The sequence below is a fragment of the Chrysemys picta genome, chromosome 4 (assembly GCF_011386835.1).
Source record: "Chrysemys picta bellii isolate R12L10 chromosome 4, ASM1138683v2, whole genome shotgun sequence".
Taxonomy (NCBI): Eukaryota; Metazoa; Chordata; order Testudines; family Emydidae; genus Chrysemys; species Chrysemys picta.
In genome coordinates this window covers 37771745-37779809 of record NC_088794.1, presented here as the reverse complement: position 1 = coordinate 37779809, position 8065 = coordinate 37771745, and the positions used below count along the sequence as shown (strand labels likewise).

General features: G+C 42.2%; 1 non-coding gene across 1 annotated transcript; it reads left to right on the top strand.

Moving 5' to 3' along the window:
• The first annotated feature begins 6769 nt into the window (after window positions 1-6769).
• Window positions 6770-6877, top strand: LOC112059037 (U6 spliceosomal RNA). Its single transcript, XR_002888244.1, has one exon. It is a non-coding gene; the product is annotated as a U6 spliceosomal RNA (small nuclear RNA).
• Window positions 6878-8065: the final 1188 nt, after the last annotated feature.

Below are 8065 nucleotides of genomic sequence, written 5' to 3'. Positions count from 1 at the left end.
GTCTGCTGAGGACTTTCAGTTATGGTGGTGGTTTGTGGGACATGGACACCAGTATGCTAGGAACAGACCGGAGGTCATTAATTCTTTTCACATAGGCTGCTGAATAGCTGGATGATAACAATTTTCAATCACTACTTATCTGGGCTGGATTTAAGCAGGGAGACTAGAAATATATTTTGTTAGTAATCCTCTGGGCTATCCACTCCCTGGAACTGTCAAGATTAAGTAAAATTAGATTTGATTTTGAGCACTCTCCCAATGGTTTTGTTGGTATCAGCAGAAACTGGGGATTTGTTTTTCTTCCTAGCAACCCATAATATTCTAGCTCTGGTACCAAAGGAAATTTTAGTAGTGGGTATGTTAATTATATGTAGAAATGCAAATTAGATTACAACAGAAATGAGTGTGACCACAAACTATGATCTTTATGGGAAAAATGATTCTTAACAGTCTAGCATACAACAAGGTGACAAAGAAATTAACTAGTTGAAAAGCTTCTGGAGATGCTGTCCGAAGGCTCATTTTAGATTGCCTATAATACCCACAGTACAGCTGTGGATAAAGAGTTCCCTGCAGGGTATGTTCAGACTGAATTCAGCAGCCCCTTAGCTCAATTCAGTTTGAATATTTCATTGGGAATTTTTATTCCTTTATGAGAAACTGATACTACCCCTTTAGTTGGTAGTAAGGATGTGGTCTATTTATACCCTCCCCCCCCTCCAAGTGACCAGCAGTCCATATTTATCTATCTATATAAAAATAAAACAGGTTTAAAAAATTTCTTCCAACTTACTTGTCATAGGAAAAGGCTCAAGCCTTACTTGAGAGAGAAAGGTGAGAACTCTGTCATGCAACAATATAACCAACACTACATCTTCTCTTCGGGAGAGGGAGGGAGTCTGCTTTACCCCTTTATTATGGCTGACAAAAGGCAGAGCTACAAGGAAAGCACCTGTGTTCCACCCTTAGCTAACATAAGGGCTATAGGAAAGGGTCACTAGAGGCTGGTATATCTGTCTTAGTCTATATGGATTGTGACAAAGTTCCTCCTCTATCTTGGTGGGTCCTGCATTTATTGGCAGATTTTCTTGACTCAGAGATTCACCATGTGGGTTGGGGAACAGCCCAGAGACCTTCCCCTCTGGAAGAACCTACAGTCTAGGTCAATTGGGAGGTTTGGGGGGAACCCAGGCCCACCCTCTACTGCAGGTTCCAGCCCAGGGCCCTGTGAACTGCAGCTGTCTATAGTGCCTTTTGTAACAGCTGTATGACAACTACAACTCCCTGGACTACTTCCCCATGGCCTCCTCCAACACCTTCCTTATTCTCACCACAGGACCTTCCTCCTGGTTTCTGATAATGCTTGTGCTCCTCGGTCCTCCAGCAGCACACCCACATCCTCTCAGTTCCTTGCACCTCTTGCTCCCAGCTCCTCACACTCACACCACAAACTGAAGTGAGCTCCTTTTTAAAACCCAGGTGCCCTGATTAGCCTGCCTTAATTGATTCTAGCAGCTTCTTCTTAATTGGCTCCAGGTGTCCTAATTAGCCTGCCTGCCTTAACTGGTTCTAGCAGGTTCCTGATTACTCTAGTGCAGCCTCTGCTCTGGTCACTCAGGGAACAGAAAACTACTCATCCAGTGCCCAGCATATTTGCCCTCTACCAGACTCCTGTACCCTACTGGTCTGGGTCTGTCACAGGATGTTGGATGGAGAGTCTTCTCTGGTCTTGAGAAGTTAGAGCAACCCACCAGACTACGCTGTGCTATGTAAGTCCCGTAGATGTGGATCTTCATGAATACAATTTACTCAACCTTTATTTGAGAGCTGTTTGATAATCTCATGTCTCTGTTCCCACTCCTCTTCCACCTGGGGCATCACCATTGTCACAGAATGAATAAATAAATATAGCTATTAGTGAAGTGGTTCAATTGAGGGACCTAGTACAGCTGTAGCAGGCAACAGGGATGTTCAAGGAAGCCACAGACAGCTGGTGGGAAACACCAGCAAAGTGAGGTGGACATTTTAGATCCAATTTTATTAAAGAAAAAAAGCACAAAAGGAAGATGATTTTTAATTTGTAACGGGGGCGAAGCAGATTGGGTTAGAGATGGCTTTATAGGGGGAAAAAAATCTTATGAACTGACTTTGTTCAAGGTCTTTGCTGAGATTAGAACCTAGGTTTTTCAAGTCCCCATGCTATACATGATGCATGGGACCATAGCTGCCACCACAAGCTTGCACTGCAACCTATTCAGGTCCTGATCCTAGAGCTCAATTCAGGCTGCTGACCCCTTGATCCTTCAGCATGCCGTCACATGATCAGAAAGGCCCACTCCTACAGATCTGATTGTAGGATTGGGGTCTATGATTGTATATTAAAGTATATCCCTACCTGTGTGACCAAGAGTTAAAGAGAAAAAAAATTAAATGTTCTAATTTATTTTCCTGTGTGGATATGTTTTACTTTTTGCATTTCACTCAGCTTAGACAGTCAAATGAGACAGGTCATTTTAACTTTGATTTATAAACATTTTCTCTTTCTAGTTTTCCTGATGTCACCTATTGTCATTGCTTTTGTGTTGCAAGCACTCCCTTGCAGTACTGAGGTAAAAAAAAAAAATTTTAAATTGAAATGAAAAAAAATCATGAAAAGATTTCTAATTAGAGATCTTGAATTTTGAAAGTTTGATGCCATTTTAATTTAGTCACTTTTTTACAAATTTTGAAATTCCTAAGTTTTCTAAACAATTTTTTTCTTACAGGATGAAATTATTTGAAATTTTGACAAAAAATCAAAATTTGAAAAAAGGCCATAAAAATAATTTGAAAAAAATCTTCATTATTTATTCCCACACATATACACTTTTTTTTTGAGTGATTCTGTTTGAAATGGGTTCTGTAAAATAATGTTAAAAACACCTACGTTTTGGGACTAAGTTACATGAGAGTTAGGTTGTGAAAAAGAGCGTCAAGGATGACACTTTTTAGGCTGAAAACATGGGAAATGGGAAAAAGGGTGGAATTGTCAAAGGCATTATAGAAGGGGGGCAGTGGACAAAGATTAGGAAGATAGATGAGCACCCCAGTTCTGGAAAAACTGAGGCCTCCTCTACACTTAAATGTTAACTGGGCATAGCGACAGCTCTCAGAGGTGTGAAAATTTTAATAAACTATAGTTAAACTGACCTAACCTCCAGTGTAGACATGGCTAAGTTGATGGAAGAATTCTTCCATCAACCTAGCTACTGCTGCTTGGGGAGGTGGATTACCTACATGGACAGAAAAAAACCCTCCATTGTTGTAGGAAGTGTTCACTCCAACAGGTACAGGAAAAGAAGGTTGGAGCCACCAAAGTAGACACTAAAGGATCATGCAGCAAGGCAGGAGGAGATGGAGGAGTGCAGAAAGTCACTGGAGTTAAAAGAGGGATGGGAGTGGAGGAAAAAATGGTTGTAAACCCTTTGAACTAGCTAGAAGGATGTTCTAGTGACCTTGACTAGTGCTGTTTCAGTAGTTTGGAACGGGGAGGGCAGAAACCAGGGGAACAAGTAGAGGGTTGGAAGAAAAGAACCCTAAACCCTGATGCTCCAATCACTTACACACTTGTTTAAGGATACATGTATTTGTAGGATTAGAGCCCAGACAATGGGAGTACATAAGCATGTATAAAGCAATAGAGAGTCCTGTGGCACCTTTAAGACTAAGAGATGTATTGGAGCATAAGCTTTCGTGGGTGAATACCCACTTCGTCAGATGCATTCACCCACGAAAGCTTATGCTCCAATACATCTGTTAGTCTTAAAGGTGACACAGGACTCTCTGTTGCTTTTTACAGATCCAGACTAACATGGCTACCCCTCTGATACATAAGCATGTATGTGTCCAAAGTGCTGAAAGAAGAGACACTCTGGTTCTCATGATGCAAGAACTACTTTACAAGAACATTGTCTGTGATTTAATTATAGAAAAGCCGCGACCTTCTGTGCATCTACCTTAACATTCTTGCATCCTTATTTCTTTCTCCTCCTCATTCTCTTTTCCCTCAGGGACTGAGCTTCAGCTATTTAAAAGTTATAAGTATAATAATTATCCAATCATAGGACACAGTAAATTGTACTTTCTTTTTAACTTTGGCTTTCTCTAGAAACAAACCCACAGTATGTATGGTTACTATAGCCCCCAGGTGAGTTTTTTTCCTTCAAAGTCACTGCCACAAGCTGGCCAGTTCATAGGTGAAATGTTAACACACATACAACACAAAACAGTATCAACCTTTTTAAAAAAACAATAAAAGGAATTAATTTGGCAAGAGAATGTTGTCTAATCACTTTTGTATTGTTTAAAAGAGATAACATCTGCCGAAAGGGGTTTCACGTTAGCACGTGTACACACACACACACACACACAGTTCCCTAAAGATTTTATGAAGGACTTAAATTCCCTTTGGCAAAATGATTTATAACAAAAGCAGGTGCTGCCCATAGATTAATAACATACATCAAAGAAGTATTTGTAGATACAATCCCGTCTGCTCTATCCTAAGCAACACATTAAATGTAAAAAATTCATTTAGTCTACTAGCCGCTCTCTCCTATCATGGGCCTATTGGTTTCAATGGAATTACTTACATGCTTAAAGTGAAGCTGTAGCCATGTGGGTCCCAGGATATTAGAAAGTCAAGATGGGTGAGGTAAATATCTTTTATTGGACTAATATCTACTGGTAAGAAAGCTTGTCTCTCGCCCACCTTGTCTCTCTATGCTTAAAGTGAGACATGCTTCAGTAGCTTGCTGAATTGGGGTGATGGATCCTCCCAGGGACATTAGGTTGGTTTCTGCAGAGGGTTTCAATGTATCTTGTCCTGGGGAAGATGTTGTTTTGCGCCATTGTAAAGCCTACACCATAATATGGTAACACGTGCCTTGTAAGTATTTGAAATCATAAATAATTTAAAACAGAAGAAAACACTCCAGCATTGTAAATTAATGGTCCCAAACATTTTACACTGATGTTATTGCAGTGTGTTGGACCATTACAGTAGAATGCTGAAATATTTTATGCCCATTCACTCATTGGTCTTGCTACAGAGCTAGCAAGCAAGGATACTAATTGGTGCCAACAGTGATGGTGGTTTTTGAGATGTGGGTGCCCATTTGCTGGGAACTGAACTGAAACCACAAAATTCATTTCACGTATATACACTACTGAAAAGCCATTGCTGATGATAACGTGAAGTCACTATTGATTGGGGTCAAACATACTGATCTGTTGGTGAAAAAATGTATGGGCCAAGTTCAGATCTGGTGTAAGCTGAATTTGACTCTGCCTGTTGTACTGAAAAATGCTAGTGGGTTCCAGCAGACAAGTCTTAGATCTAAAGCCTGATCCAGAGCTTAGAAGATTCTCATTGTCATTGACTTCAGTGGCCTTGGGATCAGACCCGTTGCCTGCAACACAGTCTGTCCTATTGCTTTTGTCCCCTACATGTATCTTTCTCTCTTGACTGGCAGCACACTTCCATGAGGTACCCTGTTTTCCATTCTGTCTCTCTACCCTCTTTCTGCCCCCTTTTGCATGCACAACACCTGCCTCCATTCCTGGCTTCCCTTTTGCATAGCCTGACAGGGCTCATATAATATATATATTTTTACAACAATGAATCCTTTATAGGAATATATCTAAAAACAACAACAACCAGACAGGAGCTGTTGATTTTCTGTGCCCTAAAGAAAAGCCCTTGTGATCACAATGAAGTCCCAGGCCTTTTCTGAAGGACTCCACAATAGCAGCCGTGGCTCATATGTGCAAAGGGGATCTCTTTTATTGGCTCTCCCTCGGAGATCCCATTTTTTGCCACTGATGCCTTCCATCTCCTCCTCCCCCACACCTTTAAATTTATTTCACATAATATATCACCCTTCGCCCCTCACCCCCAACACATCCCCCTTTCTCTTTCTTTCTTTTCCTTTCACAAATCAAGAGAGATAGGGGAAGGGAGGGGGGGAAAGCAGGGAGGAGGGGAGAGACTCTTTGGAGGAGGAGGAGAAGAGTTTGAAAGAGTTCAGAGCAAGCTGAGGAACAATAGAAGCAGGTCAGCATATTCATTGTGCCAGGCTCTTATCCATCTAAATGAAGGGAAAATCCTGACTTGTGTCCCAGCTGGGAGAAGTTTTGTTGTGTTTTGTTTTTTGTTGTCATCACCACCCCCTACCCCCAGTTCTCTTTTTCAAGATGGATCAAAGTGCCCCCCAGTCACTCCCCTACCCTTTCTTACAGCTCCCCTTCCCCCTTCAGCATAGCACAATGCAGCCTTTTGTGGAAGCCATTGTTGTGGCCTTTTGCACCTCATTATCCTCATTGTGGGTTCCCCATTATTCCGCCCCGCCTCTGGTAAATAAACTCTATAGTGAAAGGCAGGGAGAATGGGAAGGGGAGGGGAGAGGCGGGGATGCTGGGAGGAGAAGGGTGGGGGATTTGCCTTTTTTTTTGCCCCCACCTATCATTTAGGCAAACAGCAATAGAAAGTGAGGAACAAATACACATGAGAAGGGAGGAGAGGGAGGGAAGTACAGGGAGGACCAGTCCAGGACATAATAACAAAGCTCTGTGTGTGTGTGTTTGCAAACATGCCCTGTGCTGTGGCTACCTGCAATCTCAGCGACAGGCAGTGGACCACTTTCCAATGGCCCTAGGGCAGCCATTTCCTGGCAAGGGGTCAGGACCAACTTGGGAACCATAATAAATTCAAAGCACTCACCATGGAACAGAACTTAATTCGGCAGCACATATACTAAAATTGGAATGATACAGAGAAGATTAGCATGGCCCCTGCACAAGGATGACACACAAAATTTGTGAAGTATTCCCTATTTGGGGGGAGGGATAGCTCAGTGGGTTGAGCATTGCCCTGCTAAACCCAGGGTTATGAGTTCAATCTTGAGGGGGCCATTTAGGGATCAGGGCAAAAATCTGTCAGGGACAGTACTTGATCCTGCTGTGAAGGCAGGGGACTGCACTCAACTCAACTCAATGACCTTTCAAGGTCCCTTCCAGCTCTATGAGATAGGTATATCTCCATATTTAACAAACAAACAAAAGAGAGAGAAAATGGAAGGGAACAAAGAGGCACAAGGACATTACAGGGACAACTCTAGGTGTCTTGCTGCTGTAGACAGCCCAGCAAATGTCCATCCAGTCTGCAATCACCTGCTCAAACAGCTGCAGAATGCTTTGCTACTTTAGGCTATAGGAGACTCTAGTCATGGTCCATAAATGTTTGTGACAACCTAGTTAACAAGCATTGGTTTTGCACCTACATGATTGTCACCCTAAGGAGAAGGCTTCTGCCAGTGTTTACAATAAACAAAGTTGGGCTTTGTTTTGGGGCCAAATTTGCAAAACGCATCAGCAGCCTGAAGAAGTGAGGTTTTTACCCACGAAAGCTTATGCCCAAATAAATCTGTTAGTCTTTAAGGTGCCACCCGACTCCTTGTGGTTTTTTTAAACAAAACAAAACTGTCCCACATCTCAATTTAGGCACATTAGCCCAGATTTTCAACAGCTCCCATTTAGGCCACCTAGATAAGTGGCCACATTTTCAAATGTACTCAGTACTTGCAGGTCCCCATGGGAACAGTGGGAGATGTAGGCTGCTGATGTGTTTTGCAAATTTGGCCCCAAAACAAAGCTCAACTTTGTTTATTGTAAACACTGGCAGAAGCCTTCTCCTTAGGGTGACAATCATGTAGGTGCAAAACCAATGCTTGTTAACTAGGTTGTCACAAACATTTATGGACCATGACTAGAGTCTCCTATAGCCTAAAGTAGCAAAGCATTCTGCAGCTGTTTGAGCAGGTGATTGCAGACTGGATGGACATTTGCTGGGCTGTCTACAGCAGCAAGACACCTAGAGTTGTCCCTGTAATGTCCTTGTGCCTCTTTGTTCCCTTCCATTTTCTCTCTCTGTTCCTTGTGCTTCTTTGTCCCCTTTCATTTTCTCTCTCTGTTCATTGATTCCCTCTAATTCCTGTCTGTCTCTCTTTCTGGTCTCTATTTACTTCTT